Consider the following 15,927-nt stretch of genomic DNA (forward strand, 5'->3'; position numbering starts at 1 on the left):
GCAAACGTGGAATAAGGTGCTTTGGTCAGACGAGACCAAAATTAAACTATTCGGCCAAAATGCCAAATGCTATGTGTGGCAGAGAACTCACACTGCACACCATCCCCACTGTCAAATACGGTGATGGCAGCATCATGCTGTGGGGGTGCTACTCTTCAGTAGGGACAGGGAAGCTGGTCAGAGTTGATGGGAAGATAGAGGGGCAATCTTGGAAGAAAACCTGTTGGAGTCTGCAAAAAACAAGAGACTGGGGCGGAGGTTCACCTTCCAGCAGGGCAATGACCCTAAACATAAAGCCAGGGCTACAATGCAATGGTTTAAAACAAAACATATTAATGTCTTAGAATGGCCTAGTCAAAGTCCTGACCTAAACCCAATCGAGAATCTGTAGCAAGATCTGAAAACACCTTCCATCTAATCTGACTGAGCTTGAGCTGTTTTGCAAAGAAGAATGGGCAAAGATTTCGGTCACTAAATGTGCAAAGCTGGTAGAGATATACCCTAAAAGACTTGCAGCTGTAATTGTACCTAAAAGACTTGCAGCTGTAATTGTACCTAAAGGTGGTTTCACAAAGAATTGACTCAGGGGGACTGAATACTTGTGCACAATGCCCTTTTCAGTTTTTCCTTTGTAAAAAAAAAAAGAAAAAAAAAGAAAGCATGTATAATTTTCGTTCCACTTCACAATTGTATATCACTTTGAATTGGGCTTTTACATAAAATTCCAATAAAATGTATTTATGTTTTTGGTTGTAATGTGACAATATGTGGAAAAGTTAAAGGGGTGTGAACACTTTTTAGAGGCCACTGTACGAGGATACCACCTCCACTGTGAGGTCAAAATGTCTAAGGAGTCCTCCACCACGAGGCAGGCCCGGGAGAGGAGGTAATTAAACACAAGCTCCTTGAGGGACAGACGGCCGCGTCCAGGGAAGGGCCGCATCATGTTCATCACCAGCGGGAACGCCTCATCGGCCATAGGCACATGGGACTGGGGACCTCTGTGCTCAGCTCAAGGCAGGTGCTGGTCAGGGGGCAGATTGAGTGTGCCCGCACGCAGAGCCTGACTAAAGGCAGAGTTGGCCAGAATGGATGAGACATCAGACATGTATAATGGCGGACATAATGACTGTTTTTAACAGCAATATATACAAAACAATAAATACACAGTTTGGATTATTGCACCCTTCTAAGAAATCTTGGATTTTTGATAGTGGTACAAAGTCAATTACATTTATTATTCCTCTTACTTTCAAATTGTGGGCTTGATTTGGTTTATAGTAATTTTATAGGTTGTACTTTTATAATGTACCATTATTTTAGTACCCAAAGAAAAACAAGTGGCACAGATTACCCTATTGCATTGTGATGTTGTTTTCACTGCTTCCATTTATTAATCATAATGTTTCTGATTAACTTTATTTTTTTTGTTTAAGTGAATTTACACATTGACTCAGGCCAAACAATTATTAAAAAAACATTTGTTTATTTCAATTGCAAGCAACTTTGATTGGGATAGAGTTCATGTAGAGACAGCTCACTAGGCTCCAGGAGGTTCTACAGCGCCAGCCTGCTGATTGGGACTGTTAGGGTTTGAAAACTTTTGTATTGTTTATCACTCATGTCTGCTCTAAGTCACTCACGTCTGCTCTAAGTGCTTTTCCCTCTTACATGCCACAGAAAGGGAGATGGGGAGAGGAGTGAGTTATGCTTTTATCAGCAACATCTAGGGGCTGCTCGTACTAGCCCACTCTCTCTCTCTCTGTTTAAAATCAAGACACATAAACCCTAACCTTTCTGACCCCACACACACACACACACACACACACACACACACACACACCCTGAATGTTTGTTTAACTGTGTGTGAACCAGCATGTATAAATAAAGAGAGAGGGGTGCCAACACTTTGTAGTCTGCACTGCAGAGTGTGAGCTACCCTTGCTGCAAGTAAAACTGACTCTGTATCGTTCTTGCCTCTGACTTGACTTATTAATACCTAACAGGGACTGTATACACTTTGTAACTGGACACGATAAGGAACTAACACAGCAACTGACATCCTTTTATTTAACTGTAAAAATGCACTTCTGTTATTTCAAAACTTATTGATACTATACCAAACCTGCATGGTTTGGACAGTCAAGGTTTCAATGTTTGGCAGAAAGTTCTGGAAGAAGTTAAAGATTGCATTTTTGTTTGCATATCTGGGACTTCCTCTCTGCTGAGCTTAGGAGCAAAGCACCAATTATGTAATTAACATCTGGTTAAAGAACAGGAAAAAAAGATTGAAGATGAGAAACTAATAGATTCTACCAGTTTTTAAGTCAACAGCTCAAATAATTTCACAATAATGTGTGAAACTATTTCTTCAGAAAAGTCTAAAGTCACACTGCTGTCAATACAAAACAAAAAACCACCTCCAAAAGGCTGCAGACCTTCATTCCATTTGTGATCTGCTGAGGCATAGGAGTTAAACACATTGTGGACTGCAGGACAATGCCCCTTTCAGGAAAGATAACAGTTTGTTAACAGTAGACATAAGAAGAGTAACAGTAGACAACAAGCATAAGGGCAAAACACAGAACTACGTTTCCCTGCAAAAAAGCAGAAATAAGTATATCATTTTTAATTAATGATTAACTAGTTTCACAAGTAATTGTGATTACACAATCCTATTATACTGTTTTTTCTTTCTAGTGTGAGAAGTCCCATATAACCACAACAAACAATCTCTTCGGTGAGCTCCGTATGATTAGTTGCTGCCTCCACCTTCAAAATTATAACACAAAATAAGCCTGGTGTGATTTTGAGAGAGTCAAAGTCCCTGGTTAAAGAGACTGGTAACACCAGTTTTTGAGGAAGCAATGAGCTGGACCTCCTTGTGCAAGGCTGATTGAATAAAGTTCTCCTGCAGCTCTGCTTATCATTAAAAAAACAATACAGCTTTGTTGACGTTTTTGGTGCAGAAAGGTTACACTGATAAAATTAACAGTACAAACCTGTAGAAGCCGTTCTCCAGGTCCCAAATAGACTAGGTTGGATACTTTCCTTTCTTGCCAATACCTTGAAACAACTGTCTCAATGCCACGGATCATTTCTTGACTCAAAAAGAAATAAAGAGAAAAACACTGTTAAGAAAAGCAACAGTACACTATGAACAGGATTGATAAATAGAAACATCAGAAACTGTGGCACAAGTAACATGAAATTTCCAGTAAAAAACAAAAAGATGATAGATAGATAGATAGATAGATAGATAGATAGATAGATAGATAGATAGATAGATAGATAGATAGATAGATAGATAGATAGATAGATAGATAGATAGATAGATAGATAGATAGATAGATAGATAGATAGATAGATAGATAGATAGATAGATAGATAGATAGATAGATAGATAGATAGATAGATAGATAGATAGATAGATAGATAGATAGATAGATAGATAGATAGATAGATAGATAGATAGATAGATAGATAGATAGATAGATAGATAGATAGATACACACATGTGGACAAAATTGTTGGTACCCCTCGGTTAATGAAAGAAAAGCAATGTCTGACTTTCATTTGTTTATTCTCATAGAATATTTATTCATTGTTACCTTTGTCAGGTTCAAGTTATTTCTGTGACCATAGCAGGTTTTTCTTTCATTAACCAAGGGGTACTAACACATTGTGAGTTTTTTGAGGGTGCTTTTGGGGTTTTTGTTTGGGTTTTAGTTTTTCTTGTTTCCAGTTTATGTTTTGGATCTTGTTTCTTTTATGATTTGGGGGTGTTTGGTTTTTGGATTTTCTAATTTTTGTTCTCACAGTTAAGTTTTCTGTTTTAGAGGTGGTGCTGTAGTTGTTTAGGTTTTTTTTTTCTTGTGGATGTTTTCAGTTCCTAGTGCTTTCAGGTTTATGTTACAGTTTTGTTTCTTAGGTTTGATTATGTTCTTATATTTCTGTTTTGCCCAGTTATGTTTTGTTTCTCCTTGCATCTGTGAACCTTAGCAATCAGCTTCATTCGGTCCACTTGCATCTTGTAACCAGTTTCCTTGTTTCACCTGGTTCATGCACCATATATACACATCTGTTCTGTTTACTCCTTGCGGAAACATCACGGATCACAGTTCTCTTTGTCACCTGCTCATTTGCCTGTTTGTTCCTCTGTCTAGCTGAGAGTGAGTTTTTTGTTTCACTTAAAATAAAACCTTTTACTTACTGTAACTCTGCCAGTCCATCTGCATTCTGGGGTCCACCCCAATCAGCCATCCTGACATTCTGTTTATTATTTTCCTGGCTGTGCTTTAGTTTCCTATTATTGTTTTCTAGTTCATGTTCTGTACGTTATGTCTTCACAATTAGTTTGTATTATTGGATTTCTGTTTTGTCTAGTCACGTTTTGTTCGCCTTGCATCTGTCAACTTGCAATCAGCTTCATTCTGTCCACCTACATCATGCAAACAGTTTTCTCGTTCACCTGCACCATGCTCCATATATACTTCATCATTCTGTTTACTCATCACAGAAACATTACCACTTTTTTCCTGTCATCCATTCCTGTTCTGCCTGTTTGTTTGTTCCTGCCTCCTCCTGAGAGTGAGTTTTGTTTTTTGGCTTAAAATAAAGCCTTTTTACTTACCGTTACACTGCCTGTCCATCTGCATTCTAGGGTCCACTCCAATCAGCCACCATTATAGAAAAGGCATTTAGAATGATTTCACCACACAGACTTGCATGCTGGGCAATCCCAGACAAAGGAAAGGATTAAAGGCTTATTGGGCTATAACATGCAAATTCAAATATCAAGAATACTACCTGTTGCAAGTCACTACATCTTGCTCAACTGGTGAATTATCAATAGAGAACACTTCAATCTAATTCCTATAAAGTACAGCATGTTCATGCGAGTACAGCTTTTATTTATTTATTTTTTTAAATAACATAGCAGGTCATCCTGGATCACATTTTGACATTCTCCTGCATGTCAAAATACTTGATTTTAAAAAGGACTGGAGAACTCACCTCATCCCCTTCAGTATTTACTGCTTGCCGCTCCACACATTCTGAATATGAAGAGCCAAGTTATGCAAAGGCATGGTGCTTTTGCAAATTTGGCATGCAGCCTTTGGCATTTTCTGAAACTGCAGTGAATTCTAGGCAATGAAGTGAGGTTGAGGTCTTCCTAGAAATTGCCCCCCCCCCCCCCGATGAAATACACAGGACTTTGCCTGTGTATTCTTCCACATCAGGTGGAATAGCAACCAGTTTTGTATTTCCATGGCCTCCTGTTTCAACAGACAGACATTGTATGTCTTAGTTTAAATGATGTCTATGTAATGACAGGTATAAAAAATACATAAAACCAATTTGTTATTGTGTCATGTCCCTGAAGCCATCTTTTTATTTTTGGAAAGGCTTCTGTAACAGTCTTGTTCACTTGAAATAAATGTTACAAATATAGAAAATGTAGTGAAACAACACTTTCATATTTACAGTAGTGTAATTTGCTGTTGGATGTGTTCCACCGAACATGAACACTGTAAGGCGTCATTGACAGAACAAATTATTGTTCTGTACTTAAATGTCTGTGGTTTTATTTAAATTAAAACAGAGCAGCAACATCACCATCATATGAGTCATTTAGTTGTTTTGCAGAATTGTTTTTGTAAATTCTGTTCATTTATAAGGCCATGTGCTGCAGCAAGGATACTTGTTTCTAACTCCTAGGGAGACAGAGCTCTGGTTCACAATTAGCTTATTTAAAACTGAACTTACTGAATCACTCGTCGGTTTATACAGTTAACAATGATAATATAAAAAAAAAACCTTACTTGTGGTTGGGGGTTGATACTTGAACCTGAAACCTTCCATCAGGAAGATGGAAAGGAGAGGAAATACTGAAGAACAATGAAGGAGATGCTTCATTTCAACCTCCAATGTTGTTCTGGTGTGAAATCACCTTGAATGGTGGTATGACTAGAAAAGTTCTCTAAAAAGGTACCATTTTTAGCTTTTTAGGAATCTACTTTGTCTTGAGAGACCTCATTTGTGTTGGCTGTCTGTGATCCTAATTTAACAGGAACTCAACAGTAGAGAATTTAAATAAAAATTCATCATTAAATCAACATCTTGTTTATTTTGGGTTAGCTTTATTTAAGCTGTGCAGTTACAGTTGTTACAATTGTTGCAGCAGAAACGTTCTTAGTTTAAATCTTGGCCTGGAGTCTTTCTGTGTGGAGCTTGCATGTTCTCCTTATGCATGCACAGGTCCTTTCCGTGTACTCTTCGTCCCACTGAAAAAAAAATGCATGTAGAAAAATGTAAGATATATATATATATATATATATATAGTCTGTATGTATTTTATATATTTTAAAAAAATTATTCTGAAGGTGTGGCGGCTTTTATATTGCCGCGGCTGTGGGCCACGATCAATTTCATGTCTGCCCTCTTACCTCAACGCGATCTCCGTCATCCAGCTGTGCCGCTATGCTAATCTTTGCGAGCACAGCTAGCTTGACAGTTCTCCATATGAACTCTTGAATGTTCATGCTTCATAATGCGTTTGGAGAGATGCTTCAAGTCGGTTTGTCCTGACTGCGTAAACGTTAAATCACATTTAGCACTTTTAAAAAGAATGCAAGGAAAACAGAAAAGTGCATAGGCTATTCCACAGCTGCTCAGCCACGACTTGCGTTCGAACCAACTCTTGCAAAAACTCTTGTTGTAGACTTTATTTTTCTCCTTGGTCTGCTGGTTGAATATAAAGTCGGGCGTGTTGGGTCCAAGCTCCTTAACCCGGATTTTCTCCTCCACTGTCCTTCTTGCAAATGAGTATATATATAAGGATCTCACCAAATTCAATGGAAGCTGCACCTCGCTCACATCCCTCTGATTGACTGCGTCTGTGGTTTTTTTTTTACCTGCGAAGGTGATATTTTCAGTGCCCCAAAGCCATGAAATTTTGCAACACTGATTTATTTATTTGCCCTAGTTACTGTACACAATTGGCTATTTGGCTCCACCAGTGCCCCATGATAAAAACATACGAGTCTGTCTGTGGGAATTCACTGGTGATAGAATATAAGTGGGAAATGTTGTTTATATATATGTCATATTACATAGAGGCACACTTTAAAAATCTAACAGAGATCTTACAGAAACAATTCTAAATAACAAGCAACACATGAATAATTTAAGGAACTAATTGTTACGGTTTTGCGAAATAGGACCCCAGAATGCAGAGGAGCATGCAGCGTGACGGTAGGTGAAAAAGGATTTAATAACTACAAAAAAACAAAAACTCACTCACAGAGGGAGGCAGGAACCAAAACAACAAACGGATAGGCAAGATAGGCAAAAACAGACATGGGCAGGTTGGCAAAACAGGCTTGACGTGAATCACAGAACAAGAGCATGATCTGAAAACAAGACATGAGTATGAGAAAATGTTTCTGCAATGGATGACAGAACAGGTGTGTATATATATGGAATGAAAACCAGATGGAGCTAGGAGACAGATTAGTTTGGGCAGGTGAACCGAATAAACTTAATTGACAGACAGAACAAAACGTGGCTGCGGCAAAAACAGAGACTCTTGAACACAAACTAACAGATACTAGAAAAAACAAGCAAAAGCATGACCAGATCCGAAAACCACACTTGACAGAACATGAACAAGATGACAAAACTAAAGCATGACCAGGAAAATAACAGAAGCGTGATTCAAAATCTAAGAATAATAATAATAATAAACAAAAGAACGAGTCAAAACCTTAACTGTGAAAAACATAAGAAAAAAACAGAAACCAAAAACCAAACAACCCCAAATCATAACACTAATAATTAAAGGAATTAACTAAAAATGCAACAACTTACTAACAATAATTACCACAGGCAAATGGGTCGAATAAGGCAAAACCTAAAGCACATAATAAACAGCAAGGAAAAGCTCAAAACACAAACCCAAAAGAAAACCAAAACCCAAACATCTGTAGATCATGACAAGAGAACAGAAAATAGTTGAAGGTTGAGTCACTTTATTGGCAGTGAATAAACAGACCTTCAGAGCCTCCGTGCGTGGACAGATGTGTTTTCATTTTTTTCTTGATACATCTGTCCAGGACAGCTTTGATTTACGTACCTGTTGCTGGATAGTACAAACATAAGCAGCTGCAGTACATAGACTACTTGATGTGTTCAACTTAATAAATTATCTAGTGGAAATTTTAGATTTATAAAATAAAAGGGGATATACTACACATAGTTTGTCACACAGCAGCTACAGCATCTATGCAGATTTTCGTTTTTGTTTGATTTAGCTAACCAAAGAAAATCAGAACCTCTATACATCAGGAGCAGACCTGAACCAAGTGTTACATCCAAACAGCACAAATAACCTTGACAAATAGGCAGATGTTCATACAAAAATTTTTTTTAGAGCAACTATGTTGCTTACAAGCAATAAGGGCATGGTCCAATCATTTAATCAGTTAGTCAGTTTTGTTTTAATAATATTCAAAACAATGTTCTTTACTATTTTATAGAAAGTTCTGTTATCCTAATAACACCAATAAAGTGGTGATTTAACAAGCTGATTATTTATTTTAGATATATTTTAAACAAATTTAAGATAACAACAAATAAGATAGAAAGAGAAAGCCTGATCTTGAGTGTCTCATCTTCTATAATCACAAAAACAGGGATGCATGAACTTTTAAAACTTTTAATTTCATTTATTTTTTTGACTAGGTATGCCCTCTCCCCTTTGGACAATTCACAGAGGAAAAACTGCTTAACAGCCATTCAGGTGCTAAACATATAAAAAGCTTTTATAAAACATCAACTCATGGCTATTTTAGGTGGAAAACGAACAGTGAAAAACTTTGGTGTTATTTTTGATCAGGACATGTCATTTAAATCCCCATATTAAACAGGTTTATAGGATTTACTTCCTCCCTCTCTGGAATATTGCCAAAATTAGAAATATCCTATCTAGGAGTGACACTGAAAGACTAGTCCATTAAACTGTTACTTCAAGGCTGGACTATTGTAATTCTTTATTGTCAGAATGTCCACAAAATGCAGTTAAAAGCCTTCAGCTGATCCAAAATGCTGCAGCAAGAGTTCTGATGAATATTGTAAAGAGAGATCATATTTGTCCTATTTTAGCTTCCCTTCATTGGCTCCCTTTTTAATCCAGAATATAATTTAAAATTCTCCAACTCATTTATAAAGCTTTGTCATACATCATAGATCTGATTGTTCCATATATCCCTAACAGAGCACTTTATTATCAGACTGCAGGTTTGCTGGTGGTTCCTAGAGTCTCTAGAAGTAGAATGGGAGGCAGATCCTTTAGTTATAAGGCTCCTCTCCTGTGGAACCAGTTCCCAGTTGATCCTGAGTTATCTCTGTAGTTAGGCTGCTATAGGCTTAGCCTGCTGGAGGACATAATGACCACTTTCACTGTCTCTGCTACATTCTCATACTACTCTCCAATTTTGTATTATTTGCCGTTATTTCAGCTTTTAACTATGTCCTCTCTCTGTTCTTTCTCTTCATAGAAGCCACTAGCCTGGCTCTTTGTTTTACCTGTGGCCCCCCTTCTGGAGGGGGGCATTGGCTGGGCTGCTGCTGCCAACAAATTAATGCTCACCCTCTACAAATGATGCAGTTGTGTCTCTCTTTCAGTGTTTAACCCTGTCTCTTCTAGACATAGCTACTGGCGGAGCTTCTGTTGTGACTAACTGTATGTGGTCTCTTTTCATACTCTAGACTTGAAAACTGTCTCAAAGTTCATCTGCTTAGCTGCCTTTCTTTCCTAGATGAAACCAATGAAGGAGCTACAACCATTAATGTTTTACTTTTCCTTCCCGTAGAAGGTACTCCTGGATCAGTGTTTCTGTGTTCTTTTTCTGTCTCTGCTCTGTTCTCTCAAACCCCCAGTCCGTCATGGCAGATAGCCACTCTCACTGAGTCTGGTTCTGCTGAAGGTTTATTCCTGTTAAAAGATAGTTTTTCTTTCCACTGTCGCTACATTCAATTCAATTCAATTCAGTTTTATTTATATAGCGCCAATTCACAACACATGTTGTCTCAAGGCACTTCACAACAGTCAGGTACATACATTCCTATTAATCCTAACAATTGAACAGTGCAGTCGGAGATAGCTTTTTATTCAAATTGGATAAAACGTTTTTCTATCTAAGGAAACCCAGTAGATTGCATCCAGTCAGTGACTTGCAGCATTCACTTCTCCCGGATGAGCATGTAGAGACAGTGGACAGTCACTGGCGTTGACTTTGCAGCAATCCCTCATACTGAGCATGCAAGTAGCGACAGCGGAGAGGAAAAACTCCCTTTTAACAGGAAGAAACCTCCAGCAGAACCAGGCTCAGTATGAGCGGCCATCTGCCACGACCGACTGGGGGTTTGAGAGAACAGAGCAGAGACACAAAAAGAACACAGAAGCACTGATCCAGAAGTACTTTCTATGGGAAGGAAAAGTAAATGTTAATGGATGTAGCTCCTTTAGTCGTTTCACCTAGAAAGAAAGAACAGATAAACTCTGAGCCAGTTTTCAAGGTTAGAGTCTGAAAGAGAGCACATATAATTAGTTACAGTAAAAGCTCAGTCAATTTCCATGTCTAGGAGAGAGAAAGGGTTAAACACTAAAAGACAGGGCTATGTGGATCATCGGTAGAGGGTGAGCATTAAGTTGTTGCCAGCAGAAGCTCGGACGATTCCCCTCTCTAGAAAGGTGTCACTGGCAGACACAGAGCCAGTCCAGGTGTAGCTTCTAGGAAGAGAATAGAGAGAACAAGGTTAAAAGCTGAAAATTGGAGAGTAGTGTGAGAATGTAGCGAAGAGGGTGAAAGTGGTCGTTATGTCCTCCAGCAGCCTATGCCTATAGCAGCATAACTACACAGATAGTTTCAGTTCAGATTAGTTAAACGGCGCTTATTTACAACAATGTCGTCTCAAGGCACCTCACAAAGGGTCCCACTGATGGTCATTGTTATACTAAAAACCACAATGATTGGGATACCTCCCTCTGTCAGACTGATTATAACAATTGGAAAAGAGAAGGGGTCATACAGGTAGCAGAAATGGAGGGTGTGTTTGCACCTCAACCATAACTGAGCCGGTTTAGGCTGACCCTGACACCCCTTACTCCAACCAACATGCATGTTCAGTATGAGGGATTGCTGCAAAGTCAATGCAATGACTGTTCACTGTCTCTACATGCTCATCCAGGAGGAGTGCCTTCTACAGGTCACTGACTCGATGCAATCTGCTGGGTTTCCTTAGATAGAAAACCTTTTAATCAATTTGAATGATAAACTGAACCTGACTGCACTGTTTGATAGTTAGGATTAATTGGAATGTATGTACCTGATTTGAAATCTGAATGATTTGATTGAATTGACTTTGAAGTGAAATGTGTGGTGAAATGGTGCTATTTAAATGAACTGAACTAAATTTCTCTGTCTTAGATGATCCACAAATTCTCTGGTTGCCCCACACCTGCATTCCAAATGTCTTTCTCAACATCTCCCACAGTATATAAGCTCTTTTACTCAATACTGTCCTCCTCTGGATCCTTCCCTTTATCGTGCCATTTGTTCATCTCTCCCCCCAGTATTGGGCCTGTGACTCAGCTGTGTTCCTCATCCTGCTCCCCTTGTGTTTTTGTAAGTTTCTGATCCTAATTTCATAAATATCATATTTTCCAGAAACCCTCGTGTCTGTGTCAGACACCATACACAGTCCATGACAGAAGTGGGATGTCCATATTTTCTGAATTTTTATTTTTAACACATTGGATTTAGAAAGGGCACCACAAAAGGTTGTACATGATTTCTGTTATTTATTTTTAGTTCTTGCAGCAGCAGCCCCTCCAGCATTTAGTGCACTTTTCAACTGCAATTATGGCCTCTGCCATATGTCAGATGGTAACAAATTATATAAATGTGCCATGCTTCACAGTGACTGCCAAAGAAACACCAGATTTTTCACCATAGAAACACACTAAGCTCTGGTCTATTTAGTGTGGCCAGTTTCATTCTATGGCTGCTCCATGGGCCTTTCTAGCATTGCAGTCTTAATCTTTACCACAGTGAGAAACAGTTCACTGTAAATTACCCCTCCCAAACAGACTGTGGTTAAGCTGGGCTCTCCTAGAAGAAGTTAGGAAAAAGGTACAGAGCACCAGGAAGTCTCTGATGTTTGGTCCAGACGTGGAACAGTTTTAAAAGGAATATTTCCCCCATTATTGAGATGCATAATGGGTCAAAACAGTTTTTAGGAGTTGCCTCCCCCCCAGCGAGAAACATTTGATTTTATGTTAAGAAAATATGGGCCTAACAGCATTGAGTGCATAAAATTAACACAAAATAAACCCATTAGCCTAAAAAGCAAAAATCAAAACTTTTAAAAGGTTTAAAATGATCAAAGTTTAAAAGGTCCGGCTAATTAAATTAAATGCTTAAAATTATAACAAAGTTTTCTACTGGGGACAAAGGTAGGGTCTCCCATGGCAAACATGCTCTAGGTGACGGATCAGACAAAGAGCTGCTCAAGAATCCTTCATGAGGACTAGTACATCGAGGCACGTGACGTCCCCTGGTACGGCGGAGCCGGGGTCCCAGCCTGGAGCCAGGCCTAGGGTCGGGACTCGCCAAAGAGCGCCTGGTGGCTGTGTTGCTCCTCGCGGGAACCGGCTGGGCCAAGCCCGAACGAGAGACGCAAGACCATCCCGCAGTAGGCCCACCACCTGCAGGGGGAACCATTAGGGACTGGTGTAAAGAGGATTGGGCGGCGGACGAAGGTGGAGACCTCAGCGGCTTGATCCCCGGATGCTTAGGCTGGTTCTAGGGATGTGGAATGTCAATTCTCTGGGGGGGAAGAAGCCTGAGCTTATGCAGGAGGTCGAGAGATATCGACTAGAAATAGTCGGGCTCGCCTCCACGTACAGCGTGGGCTCTGCAACCCATCTCCTTGAGAGGGGCTGTACTCTCTTCCGTCTCATGTTGGGGTTTACCCCAGTGGATGAGAGGGTCGCATCCCTGCTTCTTCAGGTTGGGGACAGGTCTCTGACTGTCATTTCGGCCTACGGCCGAGCGGTAGTGCAGAGTATCCGGCCTTCTTGGCTTCCCTGCTGGAGGTGCAACATAGTGCCCCTCCCGGGGACTCCATTATTCTGCTGGGGGACTTCAATGCCCATGTGGGAAATGACATTGACACCTGGAGAGGCGTGATCGGGAGGAATGGCCTCCCCGATCTGAATCCAAGTGGTGGATTCACCATGAACACCATATTCAACAGTTGTTGAACATGGCGTTCATCAGTGCACTTGGCACCAGGACACCCTGGGCAGGAGGTCAATGATTGACTTTGTTGTCATATCATCAGACCTTCGGCCGCATGTTTTGGACACTCGGGTGAAGAGAGGGGCTGAGCTGTCAACTGATCACCTCCAAACCTGGTGGAACACTGGACCAGCTCTATACCCTCTACAGGGTACTTGAGGGTTCATGGGAATTTGCCCAACCGGTCCACATGTGTTTTGTGGACCTGGAGAAAGCATTAGACTGTGTGCCTCGTGATGCCCTGTGGGGAGTGCTCCAGGAGTATGGAATCGGGGGCCCTTTATTAGGGGCCATCCGGTCCCTATACAAGCGGAGCAGGAGTTTGGTCCGCATTACCGCCACTAAGCCGGACCTTTTCCCGGTGTTGGACTCTGGAAGGGCTGCCCTTTGTCACCGGTCCTGTTCATAACTTTTATGGACAGGATTTCTAGACTCAGCCAAGGGCCGGATGGGTTCTGGTTTGGGGACCAGTGGATTTTGTCTCTTCTTTTTGCAGATGACGTGGTCCTGCTGACCCCCTCTAGCCAAGACCTACAGCAGACCTGGTCCCGGATAAGCGGAAGACGACGAGTATGTGTAAAAAGTTGATTTGGGAATTTCCACCTTGCACCCTGTGTGCAGTCATAAGCTATTCACTGCAGAAGACCCTTATTCCCTTATTACCCAGGCGTGTAAGGGGCCAGAAGAGATATAAGAAATTACCCCCTCCACAAGGAGAAACATCTGGTTATGTGGTGAAGAAATACGGACCAAAAAGCACAGAGTGCATCAATGAATGGGTGAAAGATGTGAATTTTCCTGCAGGGGGTTCCTTTAGTCTTACAATTTTACGTAAATGTTGAGGTCATTAATTTCAATCTGTAGTCCAACTTTTCTTTACTTTTCTTCACTTTACTTTCCTCTATCATACCACTGCAATGTACATTTTAAAATGTTTTTGTCATCATGTAAAGCACTTTGAATCTTCTTGTTGCTGAAATGTGCTACACAAATAAATTTGCCTTGACTTGCCTATTGTAGCAATTTGGAGATGCAAAGCAACAAACAGGAATTTGTAAAGCAAATTTAAAGAAATGCCTCTTTTTTATACACCTAACCAGTTTTTCAAACTAAATATTGTGTTGTGAGTAACTATCGAAGCATTATACCTTCGTAAATTATGTGCTTTGGTTATTATGGCACCTTGACATAAAATGTAAACACTGAAATACATCAGTGTTTCATCTTCCTCGTTCACAGTAAACAAATAATAAAAGGATCCTTTACATAAGGCAGAGGTCATCAGCCCTCATACGCTCACTGTTTTTTTAGCTGTTAAACCACTGGCTTCAAAGCATCTATTCTATCCATAATGAATACCTACATATATAATGTCCAATGATTAAAATCACTGCTTTTAAAAAGCAACAGAACAAAGAAAAGTAGGGTCTGATAGGATTCTGCCTCTTTAAATGTCAGAGTTAGGTTAAGTGTTATTATTTTCCAGTGAGCCCCCAGCGGTGCACTAGAGTACATTCTGAGATACAACCTGCATTATTTCAGTGTAAAAACAACATTAAACTAGGTGTTTCAGTATGTTTGTGCAAGAGCAGTTTCTATGTATGGATGTTTGGTTGGCAGTACACTGTGGGCAGAATAATTGTTTTTGCACACAAAGGTATGCAATTATATGTGTATAGTTTAAAACCTAGGTTTCTTGCATTGCCTAACACATGTTGTGTAATTGACACACCCAGAGCTCATACACAACAGGTAGTTTTGGTCTCCACACATTTTTAAATGTCACAATTCATTCTTTCTGAAGAGGGGTACATAAAAATAAATTGCAGCAGTATTTGGATGGCTGTCTGAAGTGCTTTCTCTCATCAGCAGAAGCATAGCTTACTGGACTTTTAAAATGAATGAAGGATGGTCAATATTAGGACCCAGAGTAACTCTTATATTCTTACTTAGAAGTAGTCCAAATGTTTTTTATACTCTTTTAACCTTTTTTCATTTTTTCACATATGTCAAGTGAACAGACATACCTTTGGAAGGAAAATCAAGTTTTTTAAAATACGTTTACTCATAAAACCAATTACCTTCAGAAATCACCTAATTTGTAAATATGGTCTCTCTGTGTGTGATTTAATTTGAATATAAATTCAGCTGTTCTTTAGAGGTTCTAGCAGATAGATCAAGGATTAAGTTGTGGAGAGGTTTGAAGTAGTACTGGGTAATAAAACAATTGCCCACGCTCTGAGCATCTCACAAGGCTCTGTTTAATCCATCTTTAGAACATGATAATAATATTAAACATCTGAAAACATACCAAGATATGGCTGTCCAATTAAACTGGCAGGTCGGGCAGAGATGGCATTAATCAGAAAAGCACCCAAGAGGCCTATGGCTACTCTGGAGGAGCTGGAGAGATCCACCAGTCAGGTTGGTGAATCTGTGGAGAGGAAAACTACAATTCATGTACAAATGTGGCATTTTTGGAAGAGTGACAAGAAGAAAACCATTGTTGAAAAACAGACATAGAAAGTCCTGTTTGCTGTTTGCTACAAGCAATGTAGGG

This window comes from Girardinichthys multiradiatus, chromosome 1, assembly GCF_021462225.1.
Source record: "Girardinichthys multiradiatus isolate DD_20200921_A chromosome 1, DD_fGirMul_XY1, whole genome shotgun sequence".
Lineage (NCBI taxonomy): Eukaryota > Metazoa > Chordata > Actinopteri > Cyprinodontiformes > Goodeidae > Girardinichthys > Girardinichthys multiradiatus.